This window comes from Schistocerca gregaria, chromosome 2 (assembly GCF_023897955.1).
Source record: "Schistocerca gregaria isolate iqSchGreg1 chromosome 2, iqSchGreg1.2, whole genome shotgun sequence".
NCBI lineage: Eukaryota > Metazoa > Arthropoda > Insecta > Orthoptera > Acrididae > Schistocerca > Schistocerca gregaria.
The window spans coordinates 466,074,708-466,089,566 of record NC_064921.1 but is presented as its reverse complement, the minus strand read 5'-3'; the positions used below and the strand labels follow the sequence as shown (position 1 = coordinate 466,089,566).

The window sequence follows — 14,859 nt, the reverse complement described above, 5'->3', positions numbered from 1 at the left end:
AATTAAAGTTTGATAACATTAAAACGTATCCTAATAAAGATATGGGAAGATTAGTACCATATTTACTGCTTAAGCTTTGAATTTTTATCTTTAAAACATTTGTTTCATATTCAAATATGCCAAGGAAAAAGCAATTCTACACAGCATATGAATTTAAATAGCTGAAATATGCTCATCAGAATTTTTGTGGTATTTCTATTATATTTCCTTTAAGATAGTTCTAAATTGTATAAAATATCATTAGTTTTCCTGTTTTCTTCGTCTTCTGTTTCACAGTGTTATCCCCAAACAACACTAAGATAAAACTTCAAAGATAACTTCAATATCCCTAATTGCTTTCACAAGTAATAACTAGAATCTCAACAAGACAAACTCTGATAACGTTGTACCACATTGGCATTCACTAAAAAAAATATGAGTTTAGCTAGTAAATTTGACAATCAGTGTGGGCTGGCAGTTGACCCTGCACGAAAATAAATTTAATATATTGCACCTAAATAGGCAATGGAATCCACTATGGTACAATTACACTGTAGATGAAAAATAACTGGAAACAGTAACTGCCGTAAAGTACATAGAAGTAACCATCTTGAGTGATGGTAAAAAACAAACTGTAGGAAAAATAGATGCCGGTGAAGAGTAATAGAAAAAATCTTCAGGAAATGAAATTCGCCGTAGAAAGAAGTGGTTTGCAAAACATGTTTTCGGCTAATTCTTGAGTATTACTCAGTCTCGATTGATAGAAGCGACCGACAAAGAGGGGCATGTTTCATTACAGGACTGTTTAGTCGGTTGGAAATAGTTATTAATAATGCTCAACAGTTGTCTGTGGCAGACACTACAAGAGAGATGGTGTGCATCACAGAGATTTTTACTGTTGAAATTCCTGCGGTGTATGTTCCAGGAAGATCAGATAACATATACCTCGCAGACAAGAAAATCATCAAATTACAGCTAATATTGTGTTCTACTGACAACAGTTCTTCCCATAAGCCATTCCTGAATGGAGCAGAGAAGAGGCAGCATGTACTAGTACAAGAGGTGCCCTCTACCATACACCACGAAGAGATTCTGCAGTATAGATGTAGATAATATTTAATAAATTACACAAGATTTTTACTTTTTATACAAACTTAATGTGTATTTTCTTCTTTACTGATTGCTAATAGAAATTCATCCTTTATCTGTTACGAGCAAAAAGTTTTCTTAAAATCAGTGACCGCCAGACAAAGCAGCAATTCTTACGCATTTCTTCAATGTAATATTTAAGACAATCTTGCAAAAGATATGTTTCACCGTGTCCACTTCTAAAGCTAGATTTTTCCTTTGGCTGATTAACATGGTGTTGATAGACATTACTTTGTACGTTATGGAGAGGTAGTTGCTAGATTTGTAATTTTTATGTCTTGTTTGTCTGGTTTTTTTGTGAAGTGACATAATTAGAGCATTGATCCAGTTTCAGGGCATTGTCCCCACCCCACTTTCATTTTTAACAGTTTTGCAAATTATTTATTTTACTTTTTCCAACTTAACCCATATTTATTGACACATCATCTCCATTCCTCAGGGGCAACTTTCTTTTTTCATTCTTCATACAGATTTATGCGCCTCGTTTGGTATTAATTCCATAGTGCCATTATTTTTATTAATAGCTGCCTGTGTCTTGAATTATAGAAAAATTTAAAGAATCTTGAAATGCTTATATAGTTTTCTCTATGTTATCTGTTCCTGTGTCATCTGCATCTATACAGATGAAGGTCAAGGCCACCCAACACAAACTTATTTTCTTTTCTCAAAACTTTTATTGCTTTCAGTACCCATTGCATTGTCTGTCCTCATCCTCTTGAAGACATCACTGAGCAGTTTTGTTTAGATCAGTAAATTCTATAATGCCCATATTATTATTTGCTTGAAATTTTCACCTTCTCCTTGATAGTTGTCTTAATGTTTTAATCTCCTTTTGTCATATTTGAACATCATTTGTTCTTTGCCTAAATACTTTTGTTAAATAAATTCTTCATTCAGCTGTGTCTGCCACAATGTACGTTTCCAACATGCTGAGACTGCAGCTTAATTTTATCTGACAGACCTGCGTATTCTTAAATAAACTAACATAATCTCAACTTAATTACTTGCAATTCAAATCCTACATTGGAACCTTATATCCTGTACATTTTCTTTATTACCTGGTATAGCATTATAAAATTCTACGAATGTATGACCTCTGTAATTTCTGGCAACATATTAGAAACATTGCAGTGATTAATCAGTTTTTAGTCTTGCACCAATAGTCGACTGAAGTTTCCCATTTTCATCTTGTAATGGTCATTATTGTGGCCAAGATAGATACGAAGCCCACACCTACTACAGTAGTACAAGTTTATATGCCACCTAGCTCTGCAGTTGATGAAGAAATTGAAGAAATGTATGAATAAATAAAAGAAATTATTCAGATAGTGAAGGAAGACGAAAATTTAATAGTCATGGGTGACTGGAATTTGAGTATAGGAAAAGGGAGAGAAGGAAATGTAGTAGGTGAATATGGATTGGGGCTAAGAAATGAAAGAGAAAGCCGCTGGTAGAATTTTGCACAGAGCATAACTGATTCATAGCTAACACTTGGTTCAAGAATGATAAAAGAAGGTTGTATACATGGAAGAATCCTGGAGATACTAAAAGGTATCAGATAGATTATATAATGGTAAGACAGAGATTTAGGAACCAGGTTTTAAAATGTAAGTCATTTCCAGGGGCAGATGTGGACTCTGACCACAATCTATTGGTTATGAACTGTAGATTAAAACTGAAGAAACTGCAAAAAGGTGGGAATTTAAGGAGATGGGACCTGGATAAAATGAAAGAACCAGAGGTTGTACAGAGTTTCAGGGGGAGCATACGGGAACAATTGACAGGAATGGGAGAAAGAAATACAGTAGAAGAAGAATGAGTAGCTTTGAGGGATGAAGTAGTGAAGGCAGCAGAGGATCAAATAGGTAAAAAGGCGAGGACTAGTAGAAATCCTTGGGTAACAGAAGAAATATTGAATTTAATTGATGAAAGGAAAAAATATAAAAATGCAGTAAATGAAGCAGGCAAAAAGGAATACAAATGCCTCAAAAATGAGATCGACAGGAAGTGCAAAATGACTAAGCAGGGATGGCTAGAGGACAAATGTAAGGATGTAGAGGCTTATCTCACTAGGGGTAAGATAGATACTGCCTACAGGAAAATTAGAGAGACCTTTGGAGAAAAGAGAACTACTTGTACGAATATCAAGAGCTCAGATGGAAACCCAGTTCTAAGCAAAGAAGGGAAAGCAGGAAGGTGGAAGGAGTATATAGAGGGTCTATACAAGGGCGATGTACTTGAGGACAATATTATAGAAATGGTAGATGAAGATGAAATGGGAGATACGATACTGCGTGAAGAGTTTGACAGAGCACTGAAAGACCTGAGTCGAAACAAGGCCCCTGGAGTAGACAACATTCCTTTAGAACTAGTGACGGCCTTGGGAGAGCCAGTCCTGACAAAACTCTACCATCTGGTGAGTAAGATGTATGAAACAGGCGAAATACCCTCAGACTTCAAGAAGAATATAATAATTCCAATTCCAAAGAAACCAGGTGTTGACAGATGTGACAATTACCGAACAATCAGTTTAATAAGCCACAGCTGCAAAAATACTAACACAAATTCTTTACAGACGAATGGAAAAACTAGTAGAAGCCAACCTCGGGAAAGATCAGTTTGAATTCCGTAGAAATACTGGAACACGTGAGACAATACTGACCTTACGACTTATCTTAGAAGAAAGTTTAAGGAAAGGCAAACCTACGTTTCTAGCATTTATAGACTTAGAGAAAGCTTTTGACAATGTTGTCTGGAATACTCTCTTTCAAATTCTAAAGGTGGCAGGGGTAAAATACAGGGAACGAAAGGCTATTTGCAATTTGTACAGAAAGCAGATGGCAGTTGTAAAAGTCGAGGGACATGAAAGGGAAGTAGTGGTTGGGAAGGGAGTCAGACGAGGTTGTAGTCTCTCCCTGATGTTATTCAATCTGTATATTGAGCAACCAGTGAAGGACACAAAAGAAAAATTTGGAGTAGGTATTAAAATCCATGGAGAAGAAATAAAAACTTTGAGGTTCGCTGATGACATTGTAATTCTGTCAGAGACAGCAAAGGACTTGGAAGAGCAGTTGAATGGAATGGATAGTGTCTTGAAAGGAGGATATAAGATGAACATCAACAAAAGCAAAACGAGGATAATGGAATGTAGTCGAATTAAGTCGGGTGATGCTGGGGGTATTATATTAGAAAATGAGATACTTAAAGTAGTAAAGGAGTTATGCTATTTGTGGAGCAAAATAACTGATGATGGTCGAAGTAGAGAGAATATAAAATGTAGACTGGCGATGGCAAGGAAAGCGTTTCTGAAGAAGAGAAATTTGTTAACATCGAGTATAGATTTAAGTGTCAGGAAGTCATTTCTGAAAGTATATGTATGGAAGTAAAACATGGACAATAAATAGTTTGGACAAGAAGAGAATAGAAGCTTTTGAAATGTGGTGCTACAGAAGAATGCTGAAGATTAGATGGGTAGATCACATAACTAATGAGGAAGTATTGAATAGGGTTGGGGAGAAGAGATGTTTGTGGCGCAACTTGACTAGAAGAAGGGACCGGTTGGTATGACATGTTCTGAGGCATCAAGGGATCACCAATTTAGTATTGGAGGGCAGCGTGGCGGGTAAAAATTGTAGAGGGAGACCAAGAGATGAATACACTAAGCAGATTCAGAAGGATGTAGGTTGCAGTAGGTACTGGGAGATGAAGAAGCTTGCACAGGATAGAGTAGCATGGAGAGCTGCATCAAACCAGTCTCAGGATTGAAGACCACAAAAACAACATGGTCTCTGCTGTGAGTTGTGAGGTTCTAAAACTGTTTTGAGACACATCCTACCTCCTCAGTGGTGCATCAGTGTATTGCCACAAAGCCTTCATTCATTTACATGGAGTATCTTTTCATTCTCTTTAAACTGAATCTTACTAATTTACCTGTGATTCTTCTAATAGTTCTTGTATCATTCTTCTTTTTCTTGCTTAAAACACCAAGCCTACATGTGTGTTTCATACCACAACTTAATTTCTGATCATCCCATTTGATTGTATTTGTCTTCTAGTTTCACTAACCCATTGTGAGATTCTAAATTGTACAGTTTATTGTCCCTAAATTAAAATTAGTTTAGTTTCTATTGTCCATATTATTGTCACTTCAGCCAAATGTGTTGTGGAAATGTATGAGCATAAAAGTATGTGGGTATACCTTAAACCCATATTACATTACCAGAGTTAACTCATTGCAACACTATGCCCAACACTATGCCACCTGGGCCAGACTACTGATGACCCAGGAACAAGCACTTGGCTGTAGGATCTCTGAAAAATCTATCCATGATACACCGGGTACCCAAAGTCTGAAGAGTTTGGCAAGGCATATGAACTGTGCTAACATTGGTATAGCATTTCCTGTTGGAATATCAGCCTAGATCTGAGTGCTTATAAATCTCAAGCAATGGATTTAACAGAAACATTTCATATGCTGCTCCATTACATTTAGGGCATTCAGCATATGAATTCCACTGCTTCTTCTGATTTTTCTACTCTGAGTCATTCAGCCATCTTCAGAGTGAGCCGAAGGACTGACACTTATGCACTCGCTCCATCCTTTGGCTGCAGATATACAAGGCACCAGAAACATTGATTAGCAGCAAATACATATGCATGAATTAGATGTGTGGTTGCATGGTTGGTCCACAGTGGAATATCGAAGTATCGCTTGAACTGTACTGTGCTAACATCTTTGTGAGTTTATTACAGAAAGACCACACACACAGGGGATCTTGTAAACCCCAGGCCTCTGGAGTGCCAAACTATCATCAATGGCACCCAGGAATGCTCCTGTCTTTGTTGGAGGGGGAAAAAATCACTGTGTGTTTGCTGAGGATCCATCCTATTTTTGACGATAGGCTTACCACGTATAGCAGGAAAGCGATGGATTTAAACCTTTCCATGTCTTCCTCTGCATTCCTTATGCCCACTGATGGTTTCATTCATAGTACCTTATGTATCTGCTGTGGAGAATACCCATTGACTTCAAAAAGTCTCTTGCTCTCATGAGCAATGATTTGTGTACCTGAGTTCTGAGAACACTCATTATCTAGAGAGAGTTGTGACAAATAGGTAAACAAGATGGCGGCTAGTGTTGATATGCATAGTGTTCGTGCGGAAAAAAGTGAAAATTACACGGATAAAAACAGCGTGCGCACAAATTGTAGTGATGAAATCACAAAGTTAAATGATCGTTTAAGTAGTGTGCAAATAACTATTAACACTCTGATGAGCAAACTAAAAAAACTTACCGCCGGAAAGTGTGAACCTACGTCAAACTTGCCTCACAGTAACCACGAAATTCCAGGCAAAGTGAAAAACAAAGTGCCTCATTCTCAACAAAGGTTATTGTATGAGCCTAATACCGCGTTTACAAGCAGATTCAGTGTGCAATCAACCATGCAAGGTAAGAAACATTGTGCATATGATAAAGCTAACTTCCGAGCTGAATATGAAAATACAAATACGCGGAGTGATACATCCAAAAGAATGCCTAACAACTCAACAACTGTTATGAAAGGAAATGAAACTGAAAGACCTGAACACTTGTGTGATCCAAATATCAAGTATTTGCCCAGTGCTGATACTAAATTGTTTGGCCATAATGACGGTGGACCTTCTAAACAGGCAGAGAACCCTAAATGAAGAAAAGTAGTTTTGATGGCAGACAGTCATGGTCGTGGATTTGCTCGCCTTCTGAGCGGTCAGTCCAGTTTACGAACAATTGCTTACATAAAAGCCTGGTGCTTCTATGTCGGAAGTTTACAATCATGTACGATCCACAGACGTTGCTGACTTATCCTCTGAAGACTTTGTTGTGCTAATTGGTGGGTCAAATGACGTATATAAAAACGAAACCCACAAAGCAAAACAAGAACTAAAAAGGTGCTTAGGGCAGTTGACACACACACACACACACACACACACACACACACACACACACAAATGTTTTAGTGCTGAACATTCCACATCGGCATGACTTACCGTCTTGGTCATGCGTAAATAAAGAAATAATCAATGCCAACCAACAAATTTCATTACTTTGCAAACATTTCAGAAATGTAGAACTCGTAAATGTTAATAATATTGGGCGCAGATTCCACACATTACATGGATTGCACGTTAAGAACATGGGGAAAAAACTGCTCGCCGGAAAAATTGAAGAAATGATCACCAAGAGGCATCAAACACTCAAAAGCAAAATCATCCTGGATTGGCCCCCCAAATATTCGAAGGAAACAAGGCCAGCGAGACCTCACTCACCAACATCAACAACAAAAGAAGGAAGTAGGTGCCTCCAATATCCAGACACAGTGAATGCAGTAACAGCTCTACCAATTGCAGACCCAACTCTATCACCAGCAGCAATATTATCAACAGTAAGAGCAACAGCTGAACAACTACCAGGGGAGCCAGACACAGAAGAAAATTCTACTGCAGATGATAATAGAAGAATATATGCAGTCGGGAAAAGAAAAGCAGTACTTCCAGCACACCTGAATGATTTTTAATTGACAAGGTAAAGGTAAGTGATCAATTAAATATGCCAAAGCCCAACAAACCCTTTAATTTCATGCTGATTCATCAAAATGTCCAATCATTGCTAAACAAATTAAGTGAAGTTGAAATTTTATGTACTGATGAGCTAAAAATGATCACTATGCACAGTTTATTGCTTTGCACACCCCAAGTGAAACAATCTAGAAAGAGGAACTTGTAAAAGAAGCAAGGAAATTCGCTAACAAACAAATAAACCTTTTTGTACTGAGGCTAAGTGAAGGAACTTGGTATGAAATGTATACTTGTGAAAATACTAACAAAAAGTTTGAAAAATTCATGGAAATCTTCATGTCATAATTTGAAGCTGCATTTCCATTAAAAAAGCAAAAATGTCAACCTAAATTCAAAAAGAACAAATGGATTACAACAGGTATTAGAATATCTTGTGCAGAGAAAAGAAGATTACACACTATAGCAAAGACACAGAACATGCCTCCTGAATTTCATTTGTACCTGAATAATTACAAGAGGATCCTCAAAAATGTTGTAAGAAAAGCTAAAACAATGGCAAATGACAAATACATTGAAAATTCAAAAAACAAATCTAAATCTATATGGGAAGTTATAAAAAATCAAACAAGTGAAACTAAACAATATAAAAATATGAACTTATGTTATGAAGGACAAATGATTTCTTGCCCAACAGAAATAGCAGGGACCTTCAACAAATATTTTGCAAACGTAAGTGAACAATTGGTGAGTGGACTGGAAGAACACAACAAAATATCACCTCCATCAAGCAATAGTGTGAGAAATGTGTCTACATCTTTGTTCCTTTTACCCAAAAATTCTGAAGAAATTTTATCAGTTATAAAAACCTTGAAAACAGGGTACTCATGTGGAATTGATGGAAGACCAGATGCAATTATTAAAAAATGCTGTCTTGCCTTAGCTGAACCTTTGACACATTTGTGCAACAGCTCACTGGCATCAGGAACCTTCCCTTCATGCTTGAAAACAGCAAAGCTGAAACCACTGTTCAAAAAAGGAAATCCAGAAAGTGTTTCAAATTATAGACCAATAGTCCTACTGCCTGTATTTTCTAAAATTTTAGAAAAAGTTTTTATAAGAGATTGTCTGATTTCCTAAATAAAATAAAATTCTATCTCCTTCACAACATGGCTTCAGGAAAGGCTATTCAACTGAAAGTGCAATATTTGAATTTTTTTAATGAAATCTATGCTAAACTGGATGCAAGTGAGTTTGTGACAGGCATATGTCTTGATTTATCTAAAGCTTTTGACATCATTGACCATAATGCCCTACTGCAAAAGCTTGACCAGCTAGGAATTAGAGGTATATCTAATGAGTGGCTCAAGACATACCTATGTGGTCGCAAACAGGTGGTTGAAGTCCAATATACTGACCATAACAAAATCAGCTACTTCTATTCAGGATATGAAAATGTGAAATATGGTGTCCCTCAAGGATCAGTATTATGACCCATTCTGTTTCTCCTCTATGTCAATGATCTTATGTACAACAAGTATTGCCAAACTACCCTCCAATTTGCAGACGATACAAGCTTCCTTATTAGTGGTAAAACAGAAGAAAAACTAAAAGACTCCGCTATACAAGCAATGAACAGTGTAGAGCAGTGGTTCAGCTACAACAAGCTAATTATAAACAAAGAAAAGACAGTAGCACTGAACTTCTATCATGTAAAAGGAAGACACTGCCCAAACATAGAAATAGAACTTAGGGACAGAATTCTTGAAAATGTTAACAGCACTAAATTTCTGGGACTCTGGCTCCAGAACAACACAAAATGGGAGGTACATATGGAATATATGCAAAGAAAACTAAGCAAAACCTGTTACATGATATGGATCTTAAAAACTTGTTGCAGGAAAGCTAGCCTGTTAAATGTATACTACTCCTATGTGCATTCTGTAATTAAATATGCCATAATCTTGTGGGGCAATACGACAACAAATATTAAACTTTTCAGGATGCAAAAGAGAATACTAAGAATTATTGAAGGGGTAAACAATACGAAATCGTGCAGACCCATATTCAAAAAGCCATCAGTTCTTCTTCTTCCTTGCATTTTTATCTACGAAACATCAGTTTTCATCAAACAATATATTGATAGACACGCAGATATCTTATTAAAAAATGAAGATATACAAGCACACAATACAAGGCAAAAATCTGACCTTCATGTGAAACAGGTGAGAACATCATTGTGCAAAAAAGGCACACTACATACTGGGATAAAGATTTTCAGTAATCTACCTAAACATATTAAATCAATAGGTAAACTCTGTAGTTTTAAGGCTGACGTAAAGGCATATTTAATTCATCATTGCTTTTACAGTCTGACAGAATATATAAAAGCCAAACAACAAAAATAAAGATGCATTATTAATATTCTACTTTGTATGTTGCCTGTGATGTTTGTTGTATTTGAGAATCTGTGCTAAATTACATGACTATCTAGTCCTTAGCATTGCAATACAAACTGTATTTTTATCTTGTAAATACCTAACCATGTCCAATATCCTTGTATATGTTCTATACATATAGGATTTGAAGGACTAAATAAATAAATAACTTAAATGTAAATATTTATGCTTTGGTTTCCGATATACTGCTTGTCCCAAAGTACCATCAACTCTGTGTCGTACCAAAACATCCAGAAATGGAAGGTACACTTCTTTTTCGATCTCCAATGTAAACTGGATTTGTCTATTAAAGGAATTCTGATGGTTTAAAAATTCTTGTAATTTATATTCACCATGGGGCAGCACTAAAAATGTGGCATCAGCATACCTATTCAAAATACTTTGGGACTCAAGCTAGGAGATTCCAGTGCCTTTTCCTTGAAGTCCAACATAAACCAGTTGGCCACCAAGAATGACAAAGGACTACCCAAGGCGACACCGTCTGGCTCTTCAAAAAATTTCTTATTAAATAAAAACTATGTTCAGTCCGTGACATGTTTAAATGAAGCTGAAAGCTCATTATCAGAGGTTTTTCCAATAAGAGATGATGATTCTAAAAAGGGAACCTTTGTGAATAACAATACTTGATTAACATATCAGAACTGTTTGGTTTCATTGTTTTTAGTCTGCCAGTGAAGTCAACAGAGTTACATATGCGATGAGCATATTTCCGCCCAGTAGGGCCATAATATTGTGCCCTGCCCGCGAGCTAATGAAATATTTTTTTTCTATCGAAATATTAGGAATTAACGATATAATTTAAGCACTAAATCAATGAACTGCGCTGGAAGTCAGTGAATATGTATGCCCAGAATAATGTGACCGGCGTATCATTATTATCTGTGTTTTGTCCTAAATAAGGTGACCGGCGTATCATTATTATCTGTGTTTTGTTCTATATAAGAATGTGCTCCCGTCTTTTCTTCTTCGATCGCGTGCCTTTCCGACAGCATCGTACGCTAACAGGCTCCTACTTTCTTCTACTTTGTTCAAATGAACTAAACTTGTATTCCTTTTAGGAATTTATTTAATCAATCCATTATTGTCGTCAGTTGCGACTACTGATAGGATCTTAATGAATACTTTATTCTTTCGCTCCAGAGTTGAGCTAAGATCATTGTAGTTCCAAAGTATTTCGCCGAAATACGTCACAATTCTTTGTTATGTCCAAAAGTGCAAATTATTCACAAAATGTTAGTTTCAGTACAAAAACTTATTTTGTGAAATAATAATTGTATAATTCAACATTTCTTTCATTTCGTAGTAGCAATCACAAATTCCCAATTTATAAATGTTATAGATGTTTATTTTACTACATTTTTCTTATGATGCCAACACTACACTCACGAGATAAAATTAAATTGTTCTGAATATCTCGTGAGACAAGAAGCTAGTTAGAAATTTCCTTGAGATTACAAAAACAAATTAAACGCTTTTCAGCACGCTACAAGGCTACTGACCTTCACTTCAAGCAATAAAAGGTAAAAAAGAGTAGAATAAACTAAGAAGTGAAGTGATTATCTTATGCATTCGATAGTATTGTGTGCATTATCTGATAAAATAATTTTTCTACTACAAAACTAAAAAGTGGCATGTGTGCAATACTTAATTCATTTACTTTCAGTTAATGATATGAAGTGATATTTAAGCAATAAAAAAACATGTCTCGTGCTCATATTTAAAAATAAAAAATAAGGATAATTGGGATACATTAAGTTGAAGAAATAATCACAAAATGCTAATTCATACGAATTACGATAAGAACTTGAGTATAAGGCCTACATGTTTGACACAGTTATAGGTTGGAGAGCCAATATTGCTAACTATCGGACACATAGGAACATCTTCCTTACGGATCCTTGGAAGTCCATAAAGCCTCGGAGGAACCGTACCACTTGGTTTCAAATCTTGCGCAACCTTTCTGGTGGAAAGGCATTCAGAAGTGTCTGACAGTTTCCCAATTGGCACAACCAATAGATTTGCCTTGCTACCACAGTTAAGTAAGGAAGAGGCTCCAGTAGAAGTAGATGTAGTTAAGATGCAACAGAATTTCACTAGGAAACAAAATGTTTTAAAAAAATATAAAGTAATAGGAAAGTTCTGTTGCTAGGTAGCAGCCATGGAAGAGGTGTGGGCCAGATTTTGCAGGAAAAATTAGGTGACAGGTACCAGGTCAAAAACTTTTTCAAGCCAAGTGCAAGTATTAGCCAGTTGGTAGACGATATAGGTTCCTTGTGCAAGGGATTCACAAAGGAGGATCATGTGATGGTAGTGGGTGGAGTGGGAAACATTATTGATAGGGATCAGGGCTACAGCATTGAGTGTGACCTGGTGAAAATAGCCTCAGCAACGACCCATACCAATGTTGGGCTGGTGCCTGCTTTCGTGTGGCATGATCAGCCCCAGTTGAACCGCTCTGTGTAGGAGGGTAAATATGGAATTGGATCAGTTGCATAGGGTGGTCACTCTGTCATACATTGGATTGGTTCCTGTCGAGGCTATTGATAGGGGGGATTTCACAAAGCATGGCCTACATCTCAATAGGAAAGGGAAGGGTAAACTGGCAGGGTTGTTAGTGAAATCTATAAGGGGGGGGACACTAGTACTCATGGATGTACCTCTTTTTTTAGGCTAATATCAGTGTCCAATGAGAAGTTCAGGTAGGCAGGTGCTAAAGAGGTCCAAAATTCTCACAACAGTAAAGTAAATAGAAATGTTACCACATTTAACCAAAATATTGGTGGATTAAAGAGAAAAGTAAATTCGCAGAAAAGTAAGGTAAAAAATAATGTTACCATTTTTCACCAAAATATTCCAGGATTGAAGAATAATGTAGATGAGCTCCTGGTTTGTTTAGATGACATTGAATGTAATAATGTAATAGATGTACTATGCCTGTCTGAGCATCACATTGTGACTGATATGGAAAAGGTAAATATCAGTGGTTATAAACTAGCTGCACATATGAGTAGAGAAGAATAAGGTGGGAGGAGGAGTTGCCACATAATGTCAAAAGTTATCACTGTGTAGAAAGCTTAGATACAAAAAAGTTTTATCTAGAGCGACATATAGAAGCATGTGCCTGTCAACTTAAACTGAAGGAGGGCTCTTTTATAATTGTAACAGTGTATAGGTCCCTTTCAGGAAACTTTCATTTATTCCTGGAAAACTTGGATGCCTTGTTGTGCTATCTGTCAGATAGGCGAAAGCAAATTATTATTTGTGGGGACTTCAAAGTTGATTAATTGAAAGAGTGTAATAGGAAGAATGACCTGGAAGTCTTGCTTGGTTCTTTCAATTTGACATCTGTTATTAATTTTCCTACTCGGGTAGTAAAGGACAGCAGCACATTGATAGATAACTGTTTTATAGACCAAGATAGGTTTAAAAACATAAATTCTTGTCCTGTTGAGAATGGGTTTTCTGATCATGATGCTCAGCTAGTTTCAGTATATGACATAACTCCATTCAATAATTCAAAACTACCCTCCAAAGTTGTGCATTCAATTAATGACTCAACAATTAGAAACTTAATAGGAAATCTTCAGCAGTTAGACTGGGATGAGGTGTACAAGGAACCCGATGCTAATTTAAAATATAACTTATTTCATGATACACTTGTAAGAGAATTTGAAAACTGTTTCCCCAAGAAAGTAGTTAATTCTAATTATAAGAAACTATGCAAAAAACCTTGGCTTACTAAAGGAATAAAAATATCTTCTAACCACAAAAGGGAACTGTATGTAACAACGAGAAAGAGTAATGACCCAGAAACAGCCAAATATTATAAAAACTACTGTGCTACATTAAGAAAGGTTATTAAAAAGTCCAGAAGCATGTGCATCATGTCTGAGATTAATACCTCTGATAACAAAATCAAAACAATTTAGAATATTATTACAAGAGAGACAGGACAACCAAGAGTACAAGATGAAGGCATCACCATCAAAGTGAATGGAAACTTGATAAACAACAAGCCGGAAGTCGAAAACATTTTGAATAATCATTTTTTAAATGTTGTAGAGTAAATAGGATCTAAATGTTCATTAGCAGAAGCAAGGCAGTTAATGGAAGAGGTCCTACCCACACCATTTGATACAATTGAAATTCCACCCACCACTCCATTGGAAATTAGGAAGATAATAAACTCTCTCAAAAATAAAAGCTCACATGGCATTGATGGCATTTCCAGCAGGAGAATAAAAGCTTGTTCCCAAGAAGTAAGTGGGATTCTTAGCCCAGACAGACTGAAGTATGCCATTGTTATACCACTGCATAAAAAAGGGGATACGTCTGATGTCAACAACTACCGCCTAATCTCTCTTCTGACTGCCTTATCCAAAATTCTTGAAAAAGTGATGTATTGTAAAGTAGCTTCACATCTTTGTAAAAATAAAGTTTTAACAACATGTCAGTTTGGTTTCCAGAAGGGTTTTTCAACGGAAAATGCTATATATAGTTTCACTAATGAACTATTAAATGTTCTGAGTAACCGGAAGTCACCTGTTGGGATTTTTTGTGATCTATCAAAGGCTTTTGATTGTGTAAATCATGGAATACTTCTAGATAAGCTCAAGTATTGCAATCAAGAATGGGGTGCTGCAAGGTCTGACTTGGGTCCTCTGCTGTTCTATATTCACGAATATGCAAAGCTGGTACTTTTTGCCGATGATACAAGTAT

The 14,859-nt window shown here is 36.3% G+C and overlaps 1 protein-coding gene across 1 annotated transcript in view; it reads left to right on the top strand.

Moving 5' to 3' along the window:
• Positions 1-11,494: 11,494 nt before the first annotated feature.
• The window catches only part of LOC126325997 (insulin-like growth factor-binding protein complex acid labile subunit), a 237,027-nt gene continuing 233,662 nt past the window's right edge, over positions 11,495-14,859 (top strand). The window contains exon 1 of the mRNA XM_049995471.1: positions 11,495-11,659. The gene's annotated coding sequence lies outside the window, so the exon portion shown is untranslated. The remainder of the gene's footprint in view (positions 11,660-14,859) is intronic.